Raw genomic sequence first — 13,488 nt, forward strand, 5'->3', positions numbered from 1 at the left:
TTAGCCACACCCAGTGCCTCTGGAGATGAGCCATCACATATGGGATGCTGCTATTCCTCAGGATAAAGGCATCATGCACAGACCCAGGATACTTTGCATTGACATGGGAGATGTACTTGTCCCCCAGGCACACTATCTTCACATTCATTGAGTGAAAGCTCTTTCGATTTCTCCGGGGGGTGGGGACAAATGCAATACATGTACCGAATACTGTATGGGCTTCCAGACCAACAGTTAAGTACACTACTGCGCAGGAGGCCACGGTCAAAATGTGCCAGTTTGGACTTATAAACTTTTTCGGGAAGAAATTCTCTAACTGGACGAAGTCGAAAGTTGAGGCCGACCATGATGGAGCACTCCTCGGATACTCTGAGCGGGAGGCCTCAGTCAAACATTTACCTTTGGACTTAGAAACCTTTTTGGAGCTTTTCTTCCCTGACGTCTGATGACCCTCCTCTGCAAGCTGATTTCGATGCAACAGGTTACGGCCGACATTGGCCGGCTTGACTCACGACGTCAGGTGGTCCACTTATGGAGCTTTTTTCCAAAGTTGCTCCAAATTTCTCCAAACTTCTGGATCTTCTTCCAAAAGTACTGAACAGGTCTTTCAAGTGAGGAAAACTGGCTGCTGTTTTGGAGGGCCTGCTCTACCTTACACCCTCCCGTTAGGGTCACTCCCTCTGGGTAGTGAACCCATCCTAACAGTAAGGGGACCCATTTTAAACTAATACCTCCCTCTAGGGGGTTCTTTCTGCTTTCTCTCTGCCCACCTCCGATTCTTAACTTTGCTACAGCAACACCTACCTTACCCATAGAGATTACCCAGCACTTGGGCAACCCCACCATGACCAACAGGGTCAGGGGGCCTGTTTTACTTTTGGCCATGGAGTCACCCTCCCAGGCCATGTGCAGTGCTGCCATGAAGGCTAGTACCCAGCAGAGACTACTGACAGCTGTCAGAACACAGAACTACACCCTAAGCTCTTACCTGACAGATGGGTGAGGTACTTTAGTGGCAAATGTGGGATCCTGGCACCTTTCTTACTGTTTAGAGTGGGGGTTACCACATCCTGTGGCAGAGACTCTTCCACATTCTCCCTTCTGTCAGTGCAGGGGCAACACCCTAGTCAGGACTTCCTTGGAGCCAGGGGAGACATTACAAGTGCTAACTCTGGGCTCCCCCCCACAACTGGGGTAGAAGGCTTTTGGCTATTTGGACCTCTCTTTAAGAGTGTCATACCCTTCCTCTTCTTTTTCCTTTTTCTTGGTGACCCCTGTCTCCTACCTATAGGGGCTAGATCACCAGGAACTTTGGTTGGTGGGGGCGCCCTAAGCGACTGGTCTATCTAAGACCAGGTCAACGTCTGGGAGGTCATTGCCCAGGATACAATGTAAGTGGAGGTCAGCACTGACCACCACCTTATACCAGTCACGGATACCCTCCCTTTCTAGGGGAACTATGGCTACAGGTTTGGCTGTGATGTCACCTGGGGTTACCCTTAATTTCCTGTTTTCTCTTGGTACATACATGTCTCGGGTTGCTCCTGAATCCGGACTGGGAGGGCCCTAGGACCTGGTTTGCTTCAAGGAACTCCTCCATGAGTTGCATGTTGATGGCCTTTTCAGTAACCTTGGCTGGAAAGGGGAGCAGAGAGATGGGTCTGTAATTCTTCAGATCCCTTGGGTTGGCAGGGGGTCTCTTTCCGAATGAGTTGATCTCTACAAGCAGAGCTCTGGTACGATGGTGCTACAATGGTGCCACTGACCAGGTTAAAAATGTGATGTTGGCATGGATCGGGGGTGCCCCTGAATAGATGGACTTCATGAGTTACGGGTGTCTTCTGTGGAGATGGGGGCCCAATGAATCAGGGTCTAGTGCAGCATGGGGTCTGTGCTGGTGCTGATGGGTGGTGGGGGCAGGCTTTTGCTCTTGAATCCTTCGTAGATGTCCTGGATTTTCCAGTGAAAAAAGGTGAAGAGGTTGTTGCAGAGGTCTTGAGAGGAGGCGATGTCTAAGGTGTGAGTTCCAGGGTTCGAGAAATCCATCACTATAGTGAAAAGCACCTTGTTGTTGTGTGCGTTGGTAATGATGCGTTCTTGAATGGCAGCTTTCTTGGAGGCTCTGATGAGCTGGTGGTGTGTGGTGACTGCAATTTTGTATGCTGTGTGGTCTTCAGCTGTTTTAACGTTTCTCCATGTTCACTCCTGTCTTCTGCAGGTGTGCTTAGACTCTTGGAGTTCTGTTGTGAACCAGCTTGGTTTCTTACGCTGCTGGCTTCTGGTGGGTATTATGAGGGGGGCTATGCTGTTAGCGCATTCTGTGATCCAGCGGTGCAAGTTGCGTGCTGAGTCATTTGCGTTCCTGGAGTGAAAGTATAAATAAATCCACTGAGCAACAAAGGCCCAATATTAACCAGGTCACTAATTATACAGCACCTAGTACTCTCTGTCAAAACACATGAAGCAATTACGTAGCACCAGAGATGCCCCGGAATAAAAATAACACCAACATTGGCATAGTGAAATGCATGGTGCCCCGGTCAGATCAAAGGCTCACTAAGGAACATGGCATGAAGAAACAAGGACCCCGAAATAAATGACATACCATCAAGGGGCCCCAGCACCCAAAGGATGGAGGTAGCCAAAAAAAAACACCAATAACAGCATGTAAACAGGAAGGAAAAAAGGGTAAACACTAACAAGAAGTATTGTGGGAACTGAATGTTTTTTTATCAGCAGTTCCTCTAGCTGCTGTTGAAACAGAAGACCTCTTTAGAGAGTAAAAGGGGAAATAGTTGATGCCACTCTTGTCTTATTAGCACTACTTATGCGGAAACCAATTTTTTATATCTGGCCAGACATGGCATGTCATACTGGAGGTTTATGGTTAATTTTTATTTTTTTAATGGCTGATGCAACTAAATACAAGCATACTTTTCTGAAAAACTAAAAGGTTGAGACTGCTTTATTTACATTTTAGCATCTTCTCCAGCAAGAACATTTTTACTCAAATCCAGCAATGTACCACATAGACTGATAATGTATTTTTTTTAAACATCCTTATTTGTGGTATTTATATTTTCATTCCCTCTGCTTCTTTCACCTTATACAGCCTGGTACTGCTTTTAGTATGACAGAAAGTACATTTTGTTCAGTCTTTTTGTACTAGGAGTATAAAAAGAACAGGCAAACAAAGTGAACAAAACATAATGGTAGGGCTTAATAGTAAAGTTTAAAAGGTAATCTATCAAACAAAATGTTAGCATGCTACATTCTCCCATGACAGTGCAGCCCAAGAAAGTAAAGAACATTGTAGATGCTCTCAGATGAGAAATACATTTTTGCAGAAGCGAGTGAAGTTATTTATTTTATTTTAAAATGTTATAATTTCTAAAGCACCTGCCCTATCGTGGGAACATCTTCGTGCTGGGAACATTTTTTAGCGAGTGTACATATGCTCTAATTCTCTTAAAAGGAGAGAAAGGTCACGCCAACTGTAATGTCAGTCATTTTGGCTTCAAATTACCTCAGGTAACAGTAGCCAACTACAAGTAATCTGAAGAGACACCCATATTTTTCATAAAAGGTAAGGCAATATATTGGGGTACACTCCTGACAGCAACAAAGATAAAGGCTTAAAAAAGAATTGCACTTAAAGGCTAAAGGACACTCGACTTTTATGTGAGAACTATATCACTTTTTTCACTTTAGTGCCTCACTTTGTATAACTTTGAAATAATCATGGAGTAAGTTTCCTCCATAGCGACAACCTTATATGTCTTTTCTCTCAGGTCAATACTTTTTAGATCTGGCAGACACCTTTTGTTTCTAATTCTTTAAAGAGCCATACATTAAGCTTTTGCTTCCTCTCCTCATTAAATGTTCTGTTTGGTGATAATTCCACTCCCTTTGGAGTGTTTGGGCCCAGGAGTAGAACTCTGCTCCGCTGGCAGTGTTTGCAGGGTTTTGGCACTTCGCACTATGCATAGTAGTGTAGAGTCTCTGAACTCCGCAGTCCTGTGCGGAGTGGAGCTCATTTGTGCAAGTGAGTTTTGGCACTTTCTTGTGAGTGTGTCATGACCACACAAACTTGCCAAATCAAATCAAAGAAATGCTTCAGAAAAGCAAAGAGATTTCCTCAGTGGAGACAGCAAAGTCCAAACTGGAAGAAGGTTTGCAGACTAATCTTGCGCTTATTTCAAAGGAAGAATCAAGAAGAGAAGATTCAAGATGGCCGTCGTGAGTACGGAAGGTTAGTTACAGTTCTAGTCTTGCAATCGTTTGGTTGCTAGGTTACGAGCTCACCAGCTGGAAGCTTGGCACTTCAACTGAGGTCTGACAGGAATCAGCTGTGTGGAGAGAGAGCGCGCTTCAGAGCAGAAACTCCTGTGAGGTAAAATTACACTTGAAGACTATTTTACAGAAAACGTGATAAATATTGTCAAGGTTTATTTGAGGAGTTTGATAGTAGACCGTTCCAGTGGAGGTTTGGCAAGGCTACAGAGTTTAAAGTATGAATAAACCTTATGTTTACAAGGTTTCTGTTTAAGATACCAAATTCAAAAGAAAAACGAACTTTAACAAGCAAGTATTTACAAATACCAAGGTTATAAACGAAGGCCGAGTTTAACGGAGAAATGAATGTTAACAAGTAAGCATTTACAAATGCAACGGTAATAAACCAAAGTAGAGTTTAAAAGAGAAACAAACTTTAATAAACAAGCATTTACAAATACAAGTTATCGACAGATGTCGAAGTAAGAAAGGAGAAACTAACTTTAATAAACAAGCATTTACAAATACAAGTTATCAACACATATCGAAGTAAGAAAGAAGAAGCGAACTTTAATAAAACAAGCATTTACAAATACAAGTATTGACAGAAGTCAAAATAAGACAGGAGAAACAAACTTTCACAAGCAAGAATTACCAATGCAATAAACGTAATTGAACTCTCTAATGTAAAGTAGAAACCAACTAACATCAGCTGATTTGGAGAACGCATTATCACCAACTATATATATACATATATAGCAACATAAAACCAATCTCTAACAAAGGTTGAGAAGTTCTTCCAGAATCAGTAATAAGCATTTTTAAGAAGAGCTCATCATTCATAGAGAGAAGCAAGGCTACAGAGAACTCAGGGTGAGTGAAGAAATAATAGAATTAAAGAGAATTAAGTGTTAAGAGTAGAAAATGTAAAACTGATGTTGTATGTCCCTAGTAATTGCGACTGTGACTCTTGCAGGTGCTACATCCAATCTTAGACGTGAAGAGGCAGACTGAGTACTGACGTTCATCATCTCTGTGGCAGTCTCTCTACAATCCCATTCCCCTTCCCCCCTCCGGGGTACCCAGCACGAAGGATTAAAATTCGTTGTGAGTAGCTCGGGTCGGGACTGAGGACTTATCTTCTGCTTCTGAGGAAATCGAATTGAAGTATCCTGACAGAGTGTCAGGATACTCTAAGGCCGTTAGCGATCATGTGGAAGACATTGCGTTCACTCACGATGTTCCTAGACACACGCGCAAGACTTTTCATTCACACACGCTGCTTCCGCCCTTGATGGGGGCCAAAACCGTCCCACTCACAGGCAAAAATGCAAATGGGGTATATTTCCTGCTCGAGATTCATCTAAATCTAGTCTCAGAGTAATTTTTTAGTGGATTTTCTTTTCCAATAGATCCTTTGAGGTTTTTTTTAGATTGAGAAGCCATTTTTCTTTTTTTCAAACAGAAAGGAAGTGCTCCAGAAATTCCAATTTCTTGTTTCTGTTCAGCAGGCTCCTCCCAGTGCTTTGTCCAACTCCTGGTCACTTCTCACTTGGATTTCAAGATTGGAGGATATTTGGATTTAAGGACATTGTTTTTGTGAAATCACTAGTAAGTTCCAAAGTAATTGAATAAGGGTTTGTTTGTTTGGTTGGGCATTCACCAGTATTTCTTTGTACTTAAATTTAGTTTTAAACATTTTCAGTGGTGTGTGGCCTGGAGTTCAAGTATGGGCATAGGTATTTATATTGTATTTTATTGATTTTTCATCTTTTGTAAAGGACAATTGTTGCACAGCTCAGTACCTGTCCTTTCCTTTATGTCTGTAACATTTGCAGTATTATTTTACTATGTGGCTTAGATTTCCAAAGGGCCATCTATCTAGTAGGCCCAGTATTATTAGTCATCAGTGCATGAAATAAATATTTCAGTGGTATATGTTTTTAAAACTTCATTTAGAATAAAGATAGCATTCGATTAAATAAAATGTGTTGGCTATTGATTCTGTCTCATGTTTTTTTTAAAACAATGTATATGTTTTGTGTTAATATTTGATGGCATAGGAGGATACGTGTGCTGTTGATGTGAAAGTTTTATAGGTCAGCTATTATTTGTGTTTAACATTGCTGAATTAATGTTAGTGTTTTCTTCAGTGTTACTACCATGCCTCTTTATGACCAGTGTATGTGTGTGTTTGGCCACCATGTGTCTTTGCTGTCTATGCTGTGTGGCCAAGCACCGCTTTGTGTAGTCTATGTAGATAGGCTTGCATGTGTTCTTTGTTCTCCATGCCTCCTTGTTCTGAGTTCATGTGTGACCAGGTGGCTGGTGGCTATTTTCTGCATCCAGCCAGTGTCTATTATAAATAGGCATCTATGCGTTCTTTGCCATGCCTCCTAGCTCCTTGTTGTTGTTTTACCATGTGGCTGGCAGCCATTTTGTGCATCCAGCCAGTGTGTCTTTGCTAAAGGCTTGCATGGGCTCTTCTTTGTTCCCTATGCCTCCTTCCTCCTTTTTATTGTTGTTTGACTATGTGTCTGGCAGCCGTTTTGTCCATCCAGCCAGTGTCCATTTGCCATTGGCTTGCCTGTGTTCTTTGCTTATAATGCCTCCTTGATCCTTGTTGTTGCTTTACATGTGGCTGGCAGCCCTTTTTTGTATCCAGCCAGTGTTTTGGCCATAGTCTTGCATAGGTTTTTCTTTGTCCCCCATGCCTCCTTGCTTGTTGTTTTTGTTTTTTGACCATGTGGCTTGCGGCCACTTTGTCCAGCCAGCTAGTGTCCTTTTTCCATAGGCTTGCTGTGTTCTTTGATTTTAAACATTTATAGTGGAGGGTGGCCTGCCATGCCTCCTTGCTCCTTGTTGTTGTTTTACCATGTGGTTGGTAGCCATTTTGTGCATCCAGCAAGTGTGCCTTTGCCATAGGCTTACATACAAACATAGTTAATTATTGATCATTTGTTTATTTTAGGTTTATATTTTAATTTTAATTTTAGTTTTGTGTTTTAATTTTTAATTTTAATTGTACATTCTATTATCTTAATTTAATGTTTACTTTTTTTATTTCAATATTTTATTTTATTTTGTTTTTTATTTAAATTTTTAATTTTATTTGTATTTTTTTAGTTTCATTTTTATTTTGTTGGTTTTATAATTTGTTTTTCTGTTTTTTTATTTTTTTATTTCATTGTATTTTTTGTGCATTTTGCCTTGATCCATCCATCCATTCATCAATATCCATCCATCCATCCATCAAAGGCACACAGTTGCACTACAGCATTCGGTTTCTTTAGTTATACATTATTTCCATTATCTCCTGGACACCCTGGCTGCAGTGCGCTGAAGGCAAATCAGCAGCATAATTCATTTTTTTAATGATTAATTCACTTCCCCTAGATCACTTTACCGCTATAGGTTTTTTAAGGATTATTCCATTTACTCAGTCACCTCTCTCTGACTACCTCCGGTGTCTCCTTTAAAACAGATGGGGATAAAGAAAAGAGCTATATCTGCATGTTGTACTGCCTGATTTGAAATGAAATGTTATGGTGTGGTGGTGTGGTGTGGTTTGACCTTACAATGTTTGATTAAGTTGGTATTTATTGTATAAGTGACCAACCTCACCAAGATTGCATTTAGTTCAACCTGCAACAACGGTGTGATGCACTAACCACATGTTTTTCTTGCTTGGCTGCTTTTAGGTTCATAAGAGAAGAAACGTCACATCACCTGCAAGAGTGCCAAAGAGAAGGCCTGTAGATTTAACCTCAAATCTCTTCCACTTGTACAGCATAGGGCCACCACCAAGTGAGAGTCAATGAAAGTTGCTCCCAAGAAAGTGGTCAGTGAGAAGCAAGTGAGAAAGTTGTCAGCTCTCTAGCAGTGGTGTGCCGACTGCAGCCTTTTTCGGGAGACGTGTGCCTGCCACACCGGCCTCTGGGGAGAAACCTGGGACAACACTCCTGCGCCTACAATACCACCCAACCTAAGTCCAAGACCATATCTGTCAGTGAGGTAGCCACTACAATCAAAGCAGCGCCAACAAGCAGTGACATTGATTTGGATTTGTCCCTTTTGCAAAGTAGTACCCATTAGTTCCAGGAAACAGAGCAAAGTGGCCAGCAATAGTAGATCTTCCTGAAATTGGAGAAGAACAGGAGATTGTGATTCCTGCCAAGCAAGAACCTCCTCTTTTATAACCAATGGCCCCAGATCTCCAGCAAGAAAAAGGAAGGGTACTACTCCACCATCTTCTCCAAGCACCACTTCTGATGACAATGATAGGGACATGGAGTGGACGCCGTTAGAGTACAAGAGATGACAGGAGAGGCAACAGGAAAGAAAATGTTCTGAAAGGCTTGGAATCACGGAATGGGATGATGGTGAGGAGATTGTGACGATGAGCCAGTCATTGTAGAAGCTTGCACAGAGGAGTCTGACATTACTTCCGAACCTGCTCTGAGGGATGTGGCACAGGCAGCACCACCAGCTCCCATATTTGTAAGGTTCCAGCAGAGACCTGCACTAACCTGTACCTTAGTAGAAGTATGTACTGCAAAGAGTCAACTGACACACCCATCTACCTCCAGTTTTTCTTCAGGAATTGGCATTGGCCCTGTAAGAAAGTACTTCTCCCCAGTTTGGGATTTTCTTACGATTAGCAAACAGTAGGAGAACATTGCGATATGCTCTACAGTATTTGCCATGGAAATGTTCAGCAAGGAAAACGTGATTCACATTACGGCACTGGAGGCCGGATGATTCCTCTAAAAAATATCACACAATCTGGTGGGAGGAGCACCTTCAAAAAATTGCTGAATGTGGTTGCAGTGGTGAAGGTGAGGAGAGCTGGGAAACATAAGCTACAACTGGTCAAATTACAGTGGAAGGTGGGGAAAAAGAGGGTGGCATCCTCACGCAAAGCAGTCCTGTCCCCAGCAGAGCACCTGAACCATATGCCTCAGCTACATCACAATAGCACAGGAAGTCTCAGAGTCAGATGGAGACACTACAGCAGAGAGTGACTGTACCACAATGCACATTGAGTTTATCACCACCTACATCTTAAAAGATTCCTGTGTCAGTGGCCTCAGAAAAGAATTAAATCAAGATTTGGGGGGCCAGTTTCTGCCTGCAATGTAGAAGCAATTCGGCTGGGAGGAGTCGATGTGGTCATGATGAAGCTCACTGGTGTCATCCAACCAGGTTGCCCTGATGGGCCAGAACCATCCTCAATGTCCAAACATCCAGGAGTGTTGTCATCACTGAGGGCTTCATCCATGGGTGTAGTAGCAGTCTCTTCAGTGGGCTCGCTGTTCTCAGAGGCAGGTAGGTAGACTTGCTGATGTGAGAATACAATGTTACAGATTGTATTATGACATCTACCTCCAATAGTTTACAGTGACATTTAGCAAAGGCCATGTACACATTGGATTTGCAGGTTTCCTTGTGTGACAGGCACACATGCTATCAATTGTATTTACATGACATTTGAGTAAAATATCAATTCCATTTCAGTCGACCAGCTGCAGAATGTATAAGTTCATTAACATTTGGGAGGGTGGTCATAGACTTGCATCTTCCCAGCAGAGCAGGCAAAACAGTGGCAGGGACGGATGTGGTTTAAATCTTTTTAAGGCCTAGTTGAATGTTATGCTGGCAGAATCAGAACGTTGTTGTATATGTGCTTGGAATCATCATGTGGTCAGTGAATTGTGAATGTGCCTGCTGCCAATTCACCATTCAGGTGATGCATCTTGGTTTTTTTGCGCAGAGGTTGACCTGCCCTTCCTATCATAATACTTTGATCTTGGCTTAGCTGGTCAAGATGGATCTAGGTGGTTAGCCAAATCGCAGAGTATACCAAGATCTATATCCTGGTCCCTCCCTAGTGGGTAAACTTCATTTGTGAGTTCACAGACAGATACACAATGTCAAATGGACACTGGCCTGGTTAATGAAGTTACAGGGACTGGCCCTGCTGGGGTCTACAGTCATGGTACTCCAAGTGCTACACACAGTATACATAGGTCATCCTCTCAGGTGACTACACTTCTATTGCGAGTAAACAAACAAGGATATTTGGACAGATGCACACTAAGCTTGTGTTTGGATTTGGGGAGACAGAGCCTCCTAACCTTAGCAGTCATTTCACTCCCTGTACTTCATGCACTTGTTCTATGCCATCCCCCAGGTGTGTACACTTTATGTGTGATTTTGCGTATAAGGGTATTTTGGTAAGTGTACACTGAACTGGTGTATGGAGTGAGAGTAAGGGAGCCTCCTGTGAGTTACAGCCACGTAACTTCCTGTATTACACACACTATTCTGAAGGTACCTTCCAGGTGAGTACACTTCAATGATGATTTGGTACACAGATGTATCGTAGGGGAGGGTACAGTTTTGGTGTTTGTAGTTGGGGGAGCAGTGCCTGCTGTGAGTTGCAGGCATGTCACTCTCACTGCTTCACAATACCTGACAGATGCCAACTCCTCCAGTGAGTATTCTTCATTTGAGATTTGAAATACTGTTGTCTTCGCGTAGGGGGCACTGTTCTGGTGTTTGTAGTGATAGTAGCAGTGCCTCCTGGACTTAGCAGTACTGTCAGTGCCTGTACTACAAACACACTATACAGATTTCATTCTTTAGGTGAGTACAATTCAATGGTGAGTTCAGGGGCAAGGGTCATTGGGGCAGGGAACAGTGTGTTGGCTGAGTGGGGTGACAGTACACGTGCCTCCTGGCTTTAGTGGTCCTGTCAGTGTCTGTACTACACACACACTATACAAAGGTCATTCTTTCAGGTGAGTACCCTTCAATGGTGAGTTCAGTGGCAAGGGTCAATGGAGCAGGGAACATTGTGTTGGCTGAGTGGAGTGACAGTACCAGTGTCTCCTGGCTTTAGTAGTCCTGTCAGTGTCTGTACTACACACACAATATACAAAGGTCATTCTCTCAGGTGGGGCAATGGAGAGTTGGCAAACAAGGTAATTCTGAGGAGGATACACTGTTCTGATTTTTGGAATTGTAGAACAGTACCTTCTAGGAATTGTAGTGATGTCATTCCCTGTACGACACACAATATACAAAGACAGTGTTCACCCAGGTGAGTCTACTTCACATGTGAAATGCCAGACAAGAGTCTATGGACAGGTGGACACTGGGGTGGTGAGTGGAGTGACAGTGAAGGTGACAAAAGGTGAGCCGTAAGCATGCATGACAATAAATTTTTCTGACATTTTTTGGTTGTGATATACCAGACTCCAATCCCCAGGTATTCCTATCAAGCCATCAGGATGCAGGATGGCCAAGACCTTCTCCTCCCAAGATGTGAGTTGTAAGGGAGGAGGAGGGGACCACCACCAGTCTTCTGGACATGCAGCTGGTGCCAGATGCCATGGAACGGACCTTCCCTCTGAGATCATTCTACCTCTTCCTGATGTCATCCTTTATGCGTGAGGTGGGACCTACAGAATTCACTCGGTTGACTATCCTTTGCCACATTTCTATTTTCCTGGTGATAGTAGTGTGCTGGACTTGGGTTCCAAATAAATGTGGGTCTACTCTTATGATTTCATCCACCATGACTTTTAACTCATCTTCAGTGAAACAGGGATTTTTTAGGTGTGACATGGTGGTAATAAAGAAATAAGTAGTGGGAAATAAACAGGTAACAGTGAGTTAATGGAGTTGGGTGGTGTAAATGGATGTGATTGAAAATAGGAGTGTGCTGAGGGTGTGGGATATGTGCTTAGGGAAAGTTATGGGGCTGCCTAATCTACAGTTTGCCAATTTGTTGATGTGCTCTGGCTTGGGTGTTTGGCGTTGTAGATGCAAATGATTTTGGCTTGTGAGTTGTGTTGGTTGTAGCAATGTGTGTCAGCTGTGTTGTTTTCAAATCCATTCAATGTGGTATTGTATACTACTTTGTTGACCGTGAACGGCCATGGTTTGGACCGCCATTGAAGGACCTCCATGGGTATCCACCACTGCAACTTTTGACTTGTAAATACATTTGTGGTTGGTTGGCGGGCTGTTGGCACTGGTGGTCAGACCTATTTCCCGCCCTCAATTGTACTGGCAGTGTGTATTTTTTTTGGCTGGCTTTTGGTGGTCCTGCACAGGTAGTTCATAATACAGCAGTCTGTATATATGGCGGTCTTTTGGCGGCCACCACTATGGTGGTCTGGCGGTCTGACCACCAAACTCACAATTAGGCCCATAGTCAGCAACGTACAGACCACCTGCAGATGAATCTGCACTCATTTCAGCAATTCTTTTAAAGCCCGTAAGCAGTTGTGGATTATTCAGCATGTTAACAGAGTACCAGTAGAAGCCCTGATACAGGAGGTACTAACACATTAGAACTCAACCTGGAGGTGCAAACATGTTGCAATTTCAGCAGTACAGACAGATCAATGACTATGACATTCAAAGAGGGGATACAATTGAGAAAGCTATGAGCATGGATGTAGACAAATGTGGCCTAATCAAATGCCTGACACAGAGGGTGCTCCCTTTTGTGGTTTTCAGCCGGGACGTTAGCAAGGAGGACGGTACGATTGTCCAAGCTATCCTGTTATTGCATTTGCGTCAGGACAGCTAAAGAAGGTGTCTAAAAGGCTCACCCTCGCAGGTATGAATGAAAACCTAGAAGCACATGCCTTAGTTGAGAGTTTAAACCTTTACTTGACATATAATGCAAGGCTGCAAAATGATATTATCTCATACAAAGATTACATTTAAGCCACCATACTTGATCCATTGCCTATCATTTCTTTACATCACCTAACAGGGCTACCCCAGAAGATTATTGATTAAAAGACTGCTAGTGTCATGCCAAATTCCTATCTGTTGCTACCATCAAAGAGGAGATACTATTTTATTCAACCACTGCGATTGGATTGGAAGAGGTAACTAATAACTTTTGCACCAAAGAATGGTGATATAGTGAATGATTGTGAGTGATGATTGATGATGTATGTGTTGGCTGTCATTGAAGGAGGGAGTTAAACACATTTTGTGAACTTGGTTCTGATGATTTGCAATATTTGGGGGATGATGAGTGAGCATTTTTTCCTAAAAGTGATAGGCCTTTCAAACTTATGTGCAGGGTTCACTCCTTTTGTCTGCTTCCACAGACCAGACCAGTCACTTTAGTTACCAAACACAAATCTACACAAAATACTCCAGTTCTGTTTCTCAATTTGTTCT

This window comes from Pleurodeles waltl, chromosome 1_2, assembly GCF_031143425.1.
Source record: "Pleurodeles waltl isolate 20211129_DDA chromosome 1_2, aPleWal1.hap1.20221129, whole genome shotgun sequence".
Lineage (NCBI taxonomy): Eukaryota > Metazoa > Chordata > Amphibia > Caudata > Salamandridae > Pleurodeles > Pleurodeles waltl.